At 49.9% G+C, this 15,750-nt stretch overlaps 1 long non-coding RNA gene across 2 annotated transcripts in view; it reads right to left on the bottom strand.

The window, feature by feature from the left end:
* Positions 1 to 555: 555 nt before the first annotated feature.
* LOC128626588 (uncharacterized) overlaps positions 556 to 15,750 on the bottom strand; it is a 31,448-nt gene continuing 16,253 nt past the window's right edge. For both annotated transcript variants that reach the window (XR_008390558.1, XR_008390557.1), the window contains exons 3-5: positions 4,829 to 7,752; positions 4,481 to 4,598; positions 556 to 3,103 (exon numbers count right to left, since the gene is read on the bottom strand). This is a non-coding gene — a long non-coding RNA (uncharacterized LOC128626588). The remainder of the gene's footprint in view (positions 3,104 to 4,480; positions 4,599 to 4,828; positions 7,753 to 15,750) is intronic.

Genomic DNA, 15,750 nt, shown 5'->3' with positions numbered 1-15,750 from the left:
GCCAAACAAAAACGCCGTGGCCGCATGTGATTAGCTGCAATTAATACAATGATGCTCCATATGGTGACAGTCTCCCCATTGAATTTTCATCCCTTCTGTACATCAGCAGTTTTTATCAAGAGTTTGATCATTATCACTAGTCTATGTAGGGAGGTGTCACTGAGATTGGACTGTGTATAACGTTCGTAAGCGATCCTTGTTCCAGCCTTCCACAGGCGGGAGAGGAAGGGTTACACAGCCTGAAACAAATGCTGCGAAGAGCTCACAGCTCGGCCCTCACGCACACAGGGAGCCGCCCCCTCCAGCCATTGTCCAGGATACTTAATCCTTGCTCCCCTCCCCTACGCCCTCCCTTACTGCCCCTCCCAAGCTCCCAGGACCCCCGGGAAATGAATTCAGGCCCAGGTAGCTGGGGCCAGTCTGGGGACCGAGGGTCACAAGTCTGAATGCCACTCCCCTGCTCACACAGGGGCCCGAGCTACTTCACGCCGCTTCAGGGAGATGAGGTCCCACGGACAAGTGCTTCTGAAATAGCGGCTCGTTTCAACTCTGCAGAAAACAGGACACAGGCTGCATCGTGCGCCCTGACCAGAACGTCTCCACATCAAGAGGCTGTGCGCCATGCTTGTTGCCCTCCTAGTTTCATTTTATTCTATTTTTAAGAGGATTCTTAAAAAGATTTTATTTCTTTATTGTACAGAGATGGGGAAGGGAGGGAGAAAGAGAGAAAGAGAAACATCAATGTGTGGTTGCCTCTCCAGCGCCTTCTACTGGGGACCTGGCCCGCAACCCAGACATGTGCCCCCAGCTGGGAATGGAACCAGCCACCCTTTGGTTCTCAGGCATGAACTCAGTCCACTGAGCCACACCAGCCACGGCTGCCCTTCTAATTTTAAATAAGGTTCTGAAACGTGGCCCTATTTTCAGTGGAGTGGGAGGGCCCTGAGCAGGAACCACAGGATAAAAAGAGGTTTGCTGGTTTACTCGAACTACAAACACGGAATTCCTTCTTTTGCACGTTGCTTTATTTGCTCAGTGAACGTGTTCCTCTCTGTACTTAATCCCAAACTCACTCAGAGGTTATACCTTTTCTGAAGTACATGGAATCGAATACCATCTGTCCTTGGGCCCCTCTATTTTTATTCACCCTCTTTGGGTGGGAAGAGACCTAATTTATCTAAAGCTGGGCTTCCATCCTTTATCCTGCTACCGTTTGGTTTTATTTGTGGGTTCATTTCACGCTAATCCTCTAAAAAGGAAAGGGGCGTGTGTTTCTGCTGTGGTTGGGGATCCTTTACAAGCTGTGGTTGAATGGAAGATTTCTTACACCTGTGAGTGTGAGGCCCCCCGTCGCTACCCAAACAATGGGACTAATAAACCCAAACCCGAAAACGCGCTGGCTCAGCCACGGGACAGGTTGGGGAAGAGAAGGGATGATGCCTGTTTACAGCCAACACCGGACTTACAGCTGCTCCAGTTGCGCCAATCGCTGTGTTTAAACACTAGGTGGCGCTATGAACTCGCTTAACTTGGAACCCAAGACGCCCGTCCAGAATTTCAAACAGAAAAAAAGATGAGCATTTTCCTTAACGGATTTGATAGCCTGACACATATTCTTAAGGAAATGCATTTATGTGATGTAACTGTTATTTCATTAAGTTTCCATGGAGAAAAAGAACATTCTTTTTTGGCAAGAAAAACGTGACTGTTTCCACAAACACAAACCAGCCCAATCACCAGTCAAAGTCTAGGCAAAAAAAAAAGTTAGACACGGTGGTCGGCTAACTTGTCTGTTTTCCGACTGACGAATATTTTCCTGACGATTTGACACAATCCAGTCCGTCTATTCTGTGTGTAGTGATAACAGGCTGCAAATTTTCTGTTACAAAGTGGACTGTGTGGGTGAGATTCCCCTCCTGCTGGCTTTGTAGTCTGGCTGGTGGGCTCGGTTCATTAGGGCATCTGCTAACGAGGCCAAGGTCACGCGGATTCTGCTCTGGCCCAGGGGTGCGTTCTGCTCACAGAGCCAAAGGCCGTTCCTTGTCTAAACCACGACCTTAACTCTGACCAGCCCTCTCAGAGCTGCCCGGTCTTAAAAGATCCCCGCACACAGAGAAACCCACATCATCACGAGCAGAAGATAAAAACAACTCAGAGCATCTATCCTATTGACGGCAGGTCAACCACCATGTTATTCTTCTCTAAAAAGAAGGCCTCTAACATCAGCTCTGTTAACTAGCGAAGTATCATTCCTTGTCTGTTTATTCCAGTGTATTGTTCAGAACCGCAGCTGCGCCGGGCAGGGAGTCAGACACCAAGAAATAGAGAGGACTTGGCGATCTCGTTAGAAAGACACACAGGACAATGAATATTAGCTAAGACAGCAAATGCCATCACAGGTGCCGACACAAACTGCTGAGGAAGCAAAAAGAAAGCCCACCTTCCGGGGAATCGCTGCGGCTGGGTCTCCCAGGACTGACTGGCCTTCAGCTGCGGACGGCGGACCAGGGCAGCCCAGGGTCCCTGGGGAAGGATGTGCGTGGAGACCGAGCGGTGTCTGGGACAGAGGCGTGTTTGGGCCCACAGAAGCATTCCCTGGGCCTGGGATCTGGGGGTCTACATTTAATCGGACAAGTTGTGTGCATTCTAAAAAATGTGTGTATAGAGTAAATACCCATGCGTGTTCATTAATATGAATAAACAATTGAATAAATACGTAAACAGGGCAATGAAACCAACCTCCTGTCTAGAAAAATCCCAAGTCATCTAGGCAGGTATTTCCTGCCCCAAGGAGGGGGAAGGGGGACACCACCCCTTCCTCCTGTGTGTCTCCAGCACGGTGACTTCCTTCTGAACAGCACAGGAAAGAGGAGAAAGCAGAGTCACTTCACTGGGGGGAACCTGGCCAACACACCTGAGTCCCATGGTCAAGGTCAATGTTAACAGGGCTTGATGCTGAAGGTGCTTGGTCGCCGTGGCCTTCCTCGCCGAACCCTCCAACCTAACTCTGACCTCAGACAAATCCCACTTGAGAGACAATGTGCAAAGTATCTGACCAGTACTCCTCAAAATCGTCACAGTTCTCAAACCAAGGAAATGGTCACTGCAAGAAAAGCATAAGACGTTACAGCTAAGTGGTATCACTGAAGGGAGATGTTCATAAAGCACGGACTCGACTTAGTAGCGTAATAGTGTTGGTTTGTTAGCAGCGGGGAGTGTATCCGAGTATTATATGAGCTGACAACGGGGGACATTGGGTGCAAGATGTATGAGAACTTCATACAATCTTTGCCATTTTCCTGTGAAATAGAGCTACGCTCAAAGAACATGCTTTAGAATCTGAATCATAAACGATCATTTTGAATAAAACGAATGTGCTTTTTTTTACAAAAACTCTTTGTAAATGTGGTAACATTCTCTACCTCAATTATCTTCTAAAAAGGAAGGAAAGAAAGAAGGGAGGGAGGGAGGGACAGAGACGTGAAGACTGTGACGCAAAATAAAAGGCGTCGGTCAGACACGTGTACGTGTTGGTATGGGGGTGTCCCCGGAGGGGTGCTCCCCAGAGGCCGGCAAAGCCTTGAAGAGCAAACTGCACTTGAACTGGACTTGGAGGGACATACAAGCCTCCCAGGAAGCCTGGGACCAGAGAGAACCGCCGTCACCCACGGGACCCCACAGAAGTAAGGGACACATTCTGGAATCACCAGAGTTCGGCGTGGCTGGACTTCGGGATGTATACCTGGCCCAACACTCTCACACACGTATGGACATGTATGTACGTGTGTGTGTAGTTTATGCACTTAGAATTTTCCACTTTAGGAACTGTATATATTTCCATACAGAAATGTGAGATGGCCAAACATCCCATTTTATTTATCAAATACTGTATAAAAAACTACTTATTGAAAAGAAACATCCCCTTTTCTAATTTCCACTAAAGCAAACATTTTTACTTATCAGCCAAAGCCTTAGTCGGGACCACTCACTCGAAGTCCTCACCGCTAATCCCTTCATCCTTCCTTATTTCCAAGGTGTTTTAGGTGTCACTGTGTGTGAGCGAGCAATTTTTACGTTCAGAGTCACTTTACACTGTTTGTAGAACACACGTGTGAGATTCTTCTGAGTCCGTCACAAGCCCACTGATATTAAGGAACAGTTATCAGAATGAAACTAGAAGTGGTCTCTTCATTCCTAGCAAAGGTTCGACACAGGAACAAAAATAACTCTGCAGGTGAAAGTCGCAGTTTTGTGGCCACGCAGACCTGGGATTTTAGTTTTAAAGGCTAAGTCGTTTCCTTACACAGAGAGCTCAAGCACCTCATCTCGCGTGTGCTCCTTCCCTAACTAATCCAGAACGTGCGTGAAACACACCAGTTTCCGTGACACACTGTGTGGCTGTGAGTTCACAAATGTATTTCCATGAAACCCAGCAGGAGCCCCGTATAAAAGCGTCAAATCACCAGTTAAAAAGACTCACCCGACTTCCTGTCCTGGGACGGCCCGTGGAAGGCGCTGCAGGGAATGAAATGGGGGGCAGAGCCTGGCGACTCCGGCAACACCGGCTGCAGAGGCGAACTCAGCTCGGGCCGTGGAAACTTAAATGAAGGCACAGAAGTAAGGTAATAACTGTGACGGCTACTCGTGGTCTGTAACAAAGCAACACGTGGCTGACTGCCAAGGGCCCTGCACAGCCGTGACGCGTTACAATTTCCCAGAACGACCTTGGAAGCTGTCTCCTTAATTTCCAGAAAACAAAGCCACTGGGACTTGTCACCATCGATTAAACCTTTGTCCCCACCCTGTGGAAGACATTCCATCTACTTACGGTGTCTCGTTCCTCCTCTCCATAGAGATTTCTATGCACCATGACAGTGAAGTCCCCGATGTCCTTCGAAACACACGTCTCTGCCAAGTTGCTCACCTTTGCTGACCACACAACTGAGTCCACCATTTGGGCTGAGTCGACAGCTTCTGCATTTATTCAGATGGTTGGATTACTTGCAAGTGTCAGTCTACCTGCGGAGACCCAGGTGAGGTGCTCTGAACTCCCCGGCCCCCGGGGGCCCACTGATGGCCACACCTCTGCACACGCTGAGCCCTGCTGGCTGCCTGGCCCCCGCCTGAGGGGTTGGGAGGCCCAGGGGACTTCTGGTTTCTGTGTCACATGCCGCCGCTGCTGGAGGTCATTCCCACACCCTTCTGCCTCCTGTGAACCAACCTTGGCGTCCATGCTCATAATGATACCCCAGTTCATTTTCACATCTAGATTAACTTTGTACCAAAAGAAAAAGATTGTAGTAACACTGTGATTTGAAAATGAAGAATCTTGAAGAAATCTTAGAGCGATAATGGCATTCAGGAGAAATTTCATCAGTCGTAGAGTAGTAGACATTTAATCCACGCATAGAATTTCTTTTTCCTCTGAACAGCATCATCTGTATTATCTGTGCTGCTCTGGTTCGCATTCAGAGTTTTAAAATATCACACGGCGTAGCCTAAATATACACACTTTTAAAAAGTAAATAATAAAAACTGTCAGTTCTATTTCTACATATTTCTGTGTATTTTTTATTCATAGGTAAGCAAAGGTACCAAGCGTATAAAGCGGAACCGAATACTAAATACACTCTTCATAATATTGCTGTCGTGGCACCAAAGTCACAAACAATACTTTGTCACCGGGGCAGCTGTGAGGGCAGATTTCTAAGTCCCCGAGTGAGTGATGTCCAATTGGATAGGAATGTCAGAGGAATGGTCACTCTCGGTGTCCTCAAATATTTTACAAGACAGTTTATCTTCTGTTCGTAAACCAAAAAGAAGACAAATGTCCTTGGGTCTATGAGGCAATACTCGTCTCCTACAGGAAAGAATGTCATCAACTGAACCGCCCGGCCCTCCCCACCCCACTGACCTGAGGGTGTGTCTGGGCCTGGTTTGTGGTGCGGTGTGATCAGGGAGAATATTCCTACGGACCCACAGGGAAGGCTATTTGTTTTTTGTTTTTAGATAAGTAACAAGGTCAGAATCGAGCTGGCCGGGCCTTGGTGCACTTGGTCATGGGTGTGCCGTACGGGGAGCAAGTGTTAGCAGCTCACTTAAGGCTGCAGCTCGTTGAGCTGGGTGTGGCAGGCCCAGAGGGCGCAGCGCCCCTCCCCCCTCCCTGCCACCTCGTCCCCTCACTTCCTAGGACCTGGCACATCATGCGCTGATCCCCTGCAAGGGCAGGCCTTCCACCGGCGGGTCAGGAAGGCTGTGGTGTGGCTCCGTTCTGCCTGCTCCCGGGGAGACTCAGAAAGTCCTCAGACTTGCGAGCATCCATTTAACTACATGGAGTGGAAGCAGTCTCTGCTGGTCCCGTCCAGAGGCGCCCCAGTGACACTGAACTTGGACGAAGTAGGCCACCAGTTAATGAAATAATGATACGGTGTCTTACCTCGAGTGTTTCCAGTTGTTCATTTTTCTCTTTTTTAGTAGATATTTTTGGGTTTTCATTTTTGTTGTATTTGGGGACTCCCCGTGGACCATATTCAAGCTTGAAGGGCAGCTGCTGTGCCCCGGACAGAATTGTTGGCTTCAGCTGCCAGGGAACATGGAAGGGGACAAAAAAGCACCCCCACCTCAGGACGATACTCGAGGACAAGACGGGCTCCCGGGATGGTGACGGGTGAGAATAGATGCAGGCCCAGGCAATTGCAACACACACACACACACACGTGTCCGGGGCCTTTCGCCATTTGACATCATTCAGTGCTTCAAATAATCGTGTCCTGGATAGACACTGAAGATTTTACATTCTGTTATACAGCAAATGCAACATTTCAAATAATTGGGTACAGTACCTTTTTAATTTCACAAGATTTTTCTTTGGCGGAGCTCAATTAATTTCATACCTACTGTCCTGACGTCCTTCACCACTTTTCTGTGCAAACACCCCAGAGTTTTCCCTAAAGTGAAAAAAGAGTGTTAGAATCCAGTAGACACATAAATCTGGGTTTGGAAGACCAAGTGCATTTTTCCAGAAGCTTCTGTCTGAAGCTTTTGAATAAGAAAGATTTCAAGAGGAGCCATAAATATTAAATATATTCACCCACTTGTTTGGGAAGCATGCCGTATAGCATACTGACCTATTTTGTCATAAAAATAGGTTCCAGTGACTCAGTTTTTCATTAAAAAATGGGATGCGGTTATTTATTGTGTTAATAAATCGATTGACACTTCACGTCAAGGGCAAGAGCTTTGAAATAAGACCGACCCGGGTGTGTGCCTTGGCCCTGTCGATCCTCAATTGCACCATTTGGAGCAATTACAAAACTGAACAGCTCCCGGATGCTCTAGATCACAGTTTCCTCTTTAAATCAGTACCGGTAGCTACTTCATAGGGTTGCTCCCAACATTCAGGGAGCTAATCCATGAAAGGAAGCACCACCTTTTTGGACTTTGGTAAGTGCTCGGTGGCAGGTCCTCAGGAGCCCTGTGCCAACCCCTCAGGACGGTTCTTTCTGGCAATGATTCTGCTTGGGGTCCTTCGATGACAGATGACAACGCTCAGCTTCAGTTTCTGCGGTTTTGTGTCGAATGACCACGCCCACCATGCTTATCCTCTATGCCTTTGTGGCCACTATCTCAGGAGTCCAGCATCGACAGCCAGTGAGCACGTTCTCAGCATTACCCGAGATGCTTGACGTTTGCCTGGAGCCATTCGGTTCCCTATGGTCGAGCCTTCCACACCTAAAACTCCCCACGCAGTTCCTGGAAAAGCAGTCAGCAACAAATGAAGAAATCAAGGGAGTCGTTATTGGGTGGGCCGGTACTTACAACCAGTTACGGCCGTCACTGTCTTTTTCTGAATTAACAGAGCTGTTTCTGGCCCGAACTGGTTCCTAGGTAGGCCTGGCCGAGTCGCCAAAGGGGTGGGTAGGTGACCTCTGCCACTGAGTGTCCCCATTGAGAGATCCAAACAGAACACAGCACAGCAGGCCGTGGAACAGGTCCCCTGGCATCCACAACTCTCAGCTTCAAGGCTGTAATTCTGAGGAACCCCTACAGTTACTGACTGGAAGCAATCTGTGGTTGTTCAGAGGCACGCACTTGACCCCTCTTAAAAACAGGGAAGAGCAGAGCAACCCTTCACCGGAGTTACGAATAGGAAAGTGGTGAGCTGAGTCATGCAACGTGGACCTACGTAAAGGATGGGGTGACTCAGCGGCCACACATCTGGAACACAGCACAGCTTGGGGCTCTGCAGGGTTCAGCTCATCCCACACAGTGGAGGTCTCAACACACGAGTCACCGAGAAGAGTGCGTGAACACGGAAAAGTGATATTTATTCACATGCACTTCAACTCTAAAAATCTCTTCCCTTTTCCGCTCCTTGCCCCAAAAACATTTCTGGAAAAGATTTGAGAAGGCTTGAAGAGACAGGTTAAAAGAAAATACATGTGAAGAAAGTTTCAAGCAAAGTGTTAGAAAATGAGCCCAGTAAAACTTCAGCGTTTAAGTTTTAAGGGCCACAGAAAGGACAGTCACGAAGATCCAGGATAAGCCTGAGTTGTAGCTGTGCAAACCCCTGTCGAAGCTCCAGGAGCAAGCCGGTCCCGATGAGGACAATTGTCACAAGTAAAGTCAGCAAAGGCCCTTCGCCAGTTTCCCCACAGACTTAACATCCCGGCATTTGGGGTTGCTAATCAACATTATAGGTGTTATTGCTCATGTTTAACAAAAGGGTTAAACCCTACCCACTTTGTCTAACAAAAACAATGAAAGCCATGATCAGAAGGAGAGAAAAAGCCTTTATACACACCCATTCTCTCTCTCTCTCTCTCGGTAAACAGGATGCTGTAAAATCAGAGAATGTTTAATAATAATTGTCTTTCAGGCTCACAGGCATGGTCAATTTCTTCTTACCAGAAATCAGTTTTTATGTTCACACAATTCTCTTTAGAGCAGAAGAGAAAGAGTTAATGGCACAGGGAAGGGTTGGTCCCCTTGCCTCATTCCATTCCCATTAACAAGGCAGATTTCATAAGATGTGACTTCACTTCCCAGGTGGGACAAGGTGTGGTACATAGCCCATTTGACATGCTTTTACTATTGCTTTTTTTTGTACTTCCTGAAACCTATCCAAATGATCCTAGGAGAACATTTCACAACATCTAACTTACTTCTTGCCTGACTGTTTGCTGCTTCTTGAATGGTACAGTGATATATACATAAGTCTTGTTGTCACAGGGTGCAGCCAACAGCGGGCCCCCAAAAAGGGATTGGGAATGGGGTCCAGAACTCAAGGTGTCCAGAAAATATTAGAAAGATATATAAGATGTCCCCACTCCTTCATCCGCACAGGTGTGAGTCAGGGGAAGGGACACCTGGAGCAGGGCCATTGAGAGCTGTTTTGCATAGAAACAGCTTTGCAGCTAACCTCTGGCATGGTCATTTAGCATATCTATAATCTTTAAGGATTGCATAGATATGTTTAATAGCTGTGGCCATGCTTGAAGCCAGGGGGATGGAAGTGACTTTCACCCAAGATGTAACTGGAAGGCAACTTCCCCTGGTTACAGCGCCTGCGTGGGAGTTTGGAGATGATTAGCTCCATGCCAGGGGGTCACACCTGCCCAGACTTACCATGGCAGGCCAGAAAAGCTGAAAAATACGGGAATGCTGACAAGTGTAGCCAATTGTAGGAGGAGTCAGAAATGGGGGCATAGAGGAAACTTAGTGCTAAGATTTAAACCCAGACTCAGCAGCCATGTAAAGGGAGAATCACATAGTCTCGGCAGAGTGGAGACACCCCTTGCAGCTTTGCCAAGGAGACCCCCGCAGCTTTGCAGAGGAGAACCAACATGGCTTGATCCTGGTCGATGACACAGCTGATGGTGTCGGGAGCCTGAATCAACTCCTTTTCCTGAGATATGGCGCCCCGGATAAGGGCCGAGGGTGTGTGTGTGTGTGTGTGTGTGTGTGTGTGTGTGTGTGTGTGGGTATCCTAAAGGATTTTGATATTTTAATGAAGACACGGGGTCACTACTCTAAGTCTTTATAGCTTTAAATAAACATTTCCTTTCCTTTTCACAAATCTCTGGCATTGAGAGACGTCTTTCCTCTGGTGGTGGACAAGCAAACCTAGGGGGGGTACTTTTGGTAATAGTGTATTGTATTTGCCCTGGCCCTGTCCTGCAACATTATCAGTAATTATGACTGAGTTTTTGGTTATTTTTCTAGTTCATTACAGAAATCATGTTTTCCTTTAAGTTCCATCATTGTTTTTTGAGACAGCGAAAGATTCACTAAGGGTCTACAAACCAAGCCACCAACCATCTTTTATTCTCATGTAAGAATGTGTAGTGAGAAAATTCCATGCCAAAAGCACTGTGCTACTGTGTCCCCGAGACTGGTCCTACCTCAGTCATCTGCTAAATACCACTGGTGCATGCTCAGGATGAAACTCTGGGGGCGCTCCGTCTCACATGCAGGTCCCCAAATCTGCTCAGCACGGCCCCCAGCACTCACACAGAAGCCGATGGCTTCACCCCGCCCCCAGCTGGGACTCCCGTCCCTTGTCTGGAGCTCCCGGAACACTCTCCCCACGGCCCCCTTCCTCCACCGCTGCCCTGCCTTGTGCTGTCCTCTCAGCGCCCGTGGGAGAGCATGGCTAGTGTCCTGGCCCACTCCTGCCGCAAACCTTGCACCTGTTCCCTCCACCTGTGCTTGCCCCAAGGGGGCAGCCCAAAAGGCAGGCCTCGTGCCCTTCTCGGGGTCTCAGCTTAAAGGCCGCCACCTCAGGAGGCCTTCCCTGACCACCCCAGGCCAAGGGCAGGGGCATAAGCCAGAGGCGTTGTGACTTACAGACGCTGCTGCCCACCCTCTGGGTCACACCTGGGGACCCTGAAGAGAGGTGGCTTTGAGGGTGGGGCTCGCATGGTGGGGAATGGAGGAGGCCACAGCCACGGTCACATTGGAGCTCGGAAGGGTGGGGGCAGCGCAGCTTCGGAGGAAACCTGCATTCAAATCCTGGCTCTTTTACTCAATTTCGCAACTCTGAGAACGAACACGGCCTAACACTCTGAAAATAGGTTTCCTCCCCTACAGGGTGTGTATAAAATATCACGCTTTGTAAGAACGTGTGGTAAGAGGTACACCGATGTGCACACCTGGACTGCACCGGCCTTGTCGGGGGAGTTCCACCGGTTCTTTCGTTCCCACGTGCAGGGGCTCTCTGCGCCCCCTCAGTGCGGTGTGAGGGCCTCTCGGAAGGAAGGGCGCATGGCCCGTCCCACAGGGCGACGTGCTGGAGAGCAGTGTTCCCTGTGACCCATACACGCTCCTCCGAGTCACCACCCCCAGCACGGCGTGCAGACTGAGTCACACCCAACAGGAACAGAAAAGCAGGGGGTGTGCATGTGCCTTACGGGGCCGTCCAGCATTTAAAATCTCTGTACAGAAGTAGAAATACTCAGTTCCTATAAGAAGGTGCCCATTCATTTATTCGTTCCACAAACATGTGTGCAGGGACCGGTCACGGATGCACAGGCTGTAGATCCTGTGTCATAACGAAGGTCAGGACAAGCGCCTCTGACCTCTGGCCTCTGAGGGTCATCTTAGAATGAGCCCGCCTTGGAGTCCAGTGACGATGGCCCTGTTGCTGTGTGCCCGGCCTTCGCTCCCCAGGCCCGGCCCGCAGTCAGGGGAACTGGCTGGTCTTCCCAGCGCTGCCGTCCCTCACCGTGCGCTCCGGGGCTGGCGACCAATGTCTGAGCCTCCCAGCCCGCCCGTGGCCCTTTGCCCAGGCCCCCTGCAGCTCCGCCACACACAGCATCGCCTTCAGTGTGGAAAAAGCCTGCGGTTAGAAAACTTGCAGTTACGAACTCCTTCAGTCCGTGATATTGATTTTACTGTCCTGTTATCTTTATTTGTTTGTTTATCACCTTATGTACTTACAACCACTTATGGGCCACATTCATACTTGAAATTAAGCCACAGAGAAGAGGAAGCCTGCTTGAGACACAAATCTCCCCGTTTTTATCTTTCACTAGAAATGACAGTCTAAGGTTTTACCCACTGAGTCTTCCGCCCTCTGTTCAATTGTCTAAATGCCAGCGTCTTGTCTGTGTCTGGGGAACATCGCAACGCCCAGAGCTTTCTTATTCTCCCAGACGTAGCCACGCAGCATTCCTGCAAGGTCAGCTGTCTGGGTTCCAACAGCACCTCCCTGGGAATAAAGGGCTCATCCCCACCCCCCACCCCCGACACACACCTGCCGTCACCGCGCCAGCCACGCGCACTGACCTCCGAGACCAGGGATGGTCACAGAGCTCAAACGCACCCGCCGCTCAGAGGCCATCGCCCTGCGCGTGCCAGGCTCGTTCTCTCCTGGTTGCAGAAAAAAATGATTCTTTGGTGTGAACACGGTCTCCAGGTTACCTCCGGAGAATGCCGGGAGGGCTCGGAGCACAGGACGGCAGATGGGGTGGCCCCCCGCTGCCCTTGTTCGCTCCCTTTGTCAGGCGGCCCCCGGGCTCCCACGCAGGACGGGAGGGCCGCGTGCTTTGCAGCCTCTCCAGCTCGGACGAGGTGCCTCGTTAGCATTCCTCGGGGCTGGCCCCCCGAGTGCCACGTAACCATGGAGAGCCACGCGCCTGCAGGGGGTCTGACCGCACGCGTCCAGCGTGGCTGCCGCATTACAAATGAGAAAGGCACCGAGGAAAAAGCCTCGCATTCAGGCTGTCTGCGGTGAGCCAGGGTTGCCGAGCCGGAAGGAAGAGCAGTGTGTGTCGCATGCTGGGAACCCTGGGGCCATTTTCGAAGGGACAGAGGAAAAGCAGGAGAGTGAGGACCAGTGCCGTGTGACCCCATCCTGCCCCCCAAGAACCAACACCCTAAAGCAGAACCCAGAAGGGCCTTCAAAGAGCTTGTGCTCCTGAAGTCCATTTAGATCGTCGCCACCCTCCTCTCCCTTCGAAACTGGAAAACTAACGTCACATTTATCAACCAGAGGGCCTTTGTGTCAGGAAGAAGGTATTAGAATTAGAACCTTGGACTGACACGGCACTTAATGCTGAGCAACACCTACTCACTCACTGTTGATTGCTGACGCTAAGTGCAATGGCAAAATTAAAAGGTGTCAATAACCTATTTCAATCCTAGGACATACTGGGAAGAGCCCACGAGTAAACAAATACTGAATCTGACCTTGACAATGGATATCAGCAGGCAACCGGCTACCTTCCCCACAACATGGAGCCGAACGTAGGGCAGGATGGTGCCCCAACTGTTTTCACTGTGGCTTGGTGCTCCGCGTGCAGAGGGAAAAAATGAACCAAAGTTTTGTGATTTTTCAAGGGTGTGTCAGAACAATAGTCCTATTCAAAAACAGGGAAGTAAATAATTTGGATAATCAAAGCCAATTTTAATTGTACCCCAAACGAACTGCTCTATTCTCTTTTGGTTCATCTTAGAAAAATAGTTAATTTTCACATGCCTCTCTCCCTTTCCTATTTTCACCCCAAAGCAGGGTCAGTGTAAACACACCTTGTGCCATTATTTATGGCCAATGGAAAGCCAGCAAAGCCCTCCCTGTCCTGAGGGAGGGGCCGTCAGGTGAGTCCACCCGCCACACCGTGGCTCCGGGAGCAGGCGAGGGCGGAGACCCTGTCTCGGGGAAGTCCTGAACTACCATTGCAGAGTGACTCCTGCTATGAGAAGATTGTGCTAAAAAGACAGAATGATAACATCAGCTGTGTATTTGGCCATCACACTTTTCTCCTGTTCACATTCCAAACATCAGGATATGTTCCTCTGAGGTGCAGACTGAGTACCAGAACAAACGTCGGGTCCAAAATGCTGCCCCCAACCGCACATGAGCCATGGCCACGGTCCGCAGTCCACCGAGCCCTCTTAGTTCTCCACGTCTTTGGACGTGCTTTCACAACAAGCGTAATTCCTCGACTTCCACACTTTCCACAAGAATTTTCTGGAGAACAGATGCCCCTTCTCCAGTTTCATAAATCTGGCCCCGATTCCCCTTGCTGATCGCTGTTGATTTTGATTTGAAGCTACGAAGAAAGATTATGTCCCCCAAGTCTCAAAACGTTCCTTATTTTTCTGAGATTCTTTTACCCCCGGTAGATTTCTGCTAGAAGAGTAAGAGCCTTTCTCGCTTAACAAGGTGGAGAGGGGCTCGCCCTGACGCACTTTGGGGTGAAGGGTGCTGTATTCGAACCCTTGCGGAGGCAGGCAGCTCACCCCCTTTGCTCACCTCCTTTGCTCGCTCCTGCCTCCGTGCCTGTCACAGATCAGTTTCCTGCGAGGGAGACCACATCCGTCGGGATGCTGAACGGAGGAGAAAATAGCGCCCATTTTAAAACAGGTCCATCCACAACCGACGGCCTCTAATACAATATGCATGTAAACTACGAGCTGAGTCCCTGACAATTTCCAAGCGTTTTTAGAAACGGACGTTGAGTTATTGGACATCTGCAACCGTGCCCATCCATTTCAGGCATGAAGACCCACAGGCTCACCATCTTAGCTCTGGGGCTATCGTTTCTCGTGAACTGTGAAACGCTGTACAGTCTGAATCCCTCCGTGACACATTCACTGCCGTGGGAGGCAGACAGGATGGTGCGTCACTCTGGACCGTGGGCAGAGTGATTCTGGTCTCACTGTTTCACATCGGCTCACTCCACGGCTGTCTGTCCCTTCCTGTGAGAGAGGGGAAAGCAGCCAGCCACCGTGGTCGCTGACGTGGCTTTGAAGACATTGCTACCCAGGAAGCTCATGGTCAGAGTCTCTCAAACTTTGTCCTTATGACCCCCGAGGGTCCCAGAGAGTCAGAGGTGACACCGGCTCCTTGCAAGGATGAAGAATGGGGACCAAGGGTTCGCTGACACTCATTCACTGGTTTCGGGGTGAGAGGGGAATGGAAACTCCAAGTTCAAGATTCCCTCGTCCACTCTGCCAAGGCCAGTCCCACCCCCCAGGCCTTCTCGGTGGCTGCCACACAGGCTGGCCCAGAGCTGCCTCGGAGAACCGACTCCTGGGCAGCAGATGGCACAGAAGCCACGCCCTGCCACACCCTGTCTCCGGAAGGGCGGCCACCAACCCAGAGACCAGGCTCACGTCAAGGCCACTATTCAAAGATGTTGAATCCTTGCCCTGAGTGGCCACGGTGACGTGACTCCTCGCCATCACGAAAACTGTGATGGGCTTCCGCTTCTCTATACTCTCCGCATTTCTCACTCTTTCACCAAAAACTGGCCTTGTGGGGGGAAGGGAAGCACTTTCCTGAGCCTCTAACATGCTGCTGTTTTACACATCTCCACATCACTGAAAATCACATTTTTAAGTAGTTAAATATACACATCACAATTAGCAAGAGGTCTCTTAAGAAAAGCGGACTTTTTTATTTCAGAACAAGGGCCAAAAAATAGTGTATCTGAAAAATAACGAAATATCCCTAAACACATGTTTTCGTCCTGTTTTCCTTTGCTTTTCCCGTTTTAACTGCCCTGTTTCTGTCACACTGTTTTAAAGCCGAACGGGGCTGGGCACGACTTGTCCGTTCACGGATTTTCACTCCGAGCTGCTTGCCAGCGGCTTTACCGCACTTCTAATTTTGCCTCTGTGCACCACACTTGTCCTCGGAAACAAGTCCTGTGGGCGGCGACTCCTATCCCATTGGTTCAGCTTGGCGTGCTCATTCTCGGAGGCCCTTTAGGCCGTGGGTGACTGCAGGGGACAGAAGGCTCA

Source organism: Artibeus jamaicensis, unplaced genomic scaffold, assembly GCF_021234435.1.
Source record: "Artibeus jamaicensis isolate MK-2021 breed Jamaican fruit bat unplaced genomic scaffold, CSHL_Jam_final scaffold_754, whole genome shotgun sequence".
NCBI classification, from domain to species: Eukaryota; Metazoa; Chordata; class Mammalia; order Chiroptera; family Phyllostomidae; genus Artibeus; species Artibeus jamaicensis.
This window is presented reverse-complemented; position numbering and strand designations above follow the sequence as displayed.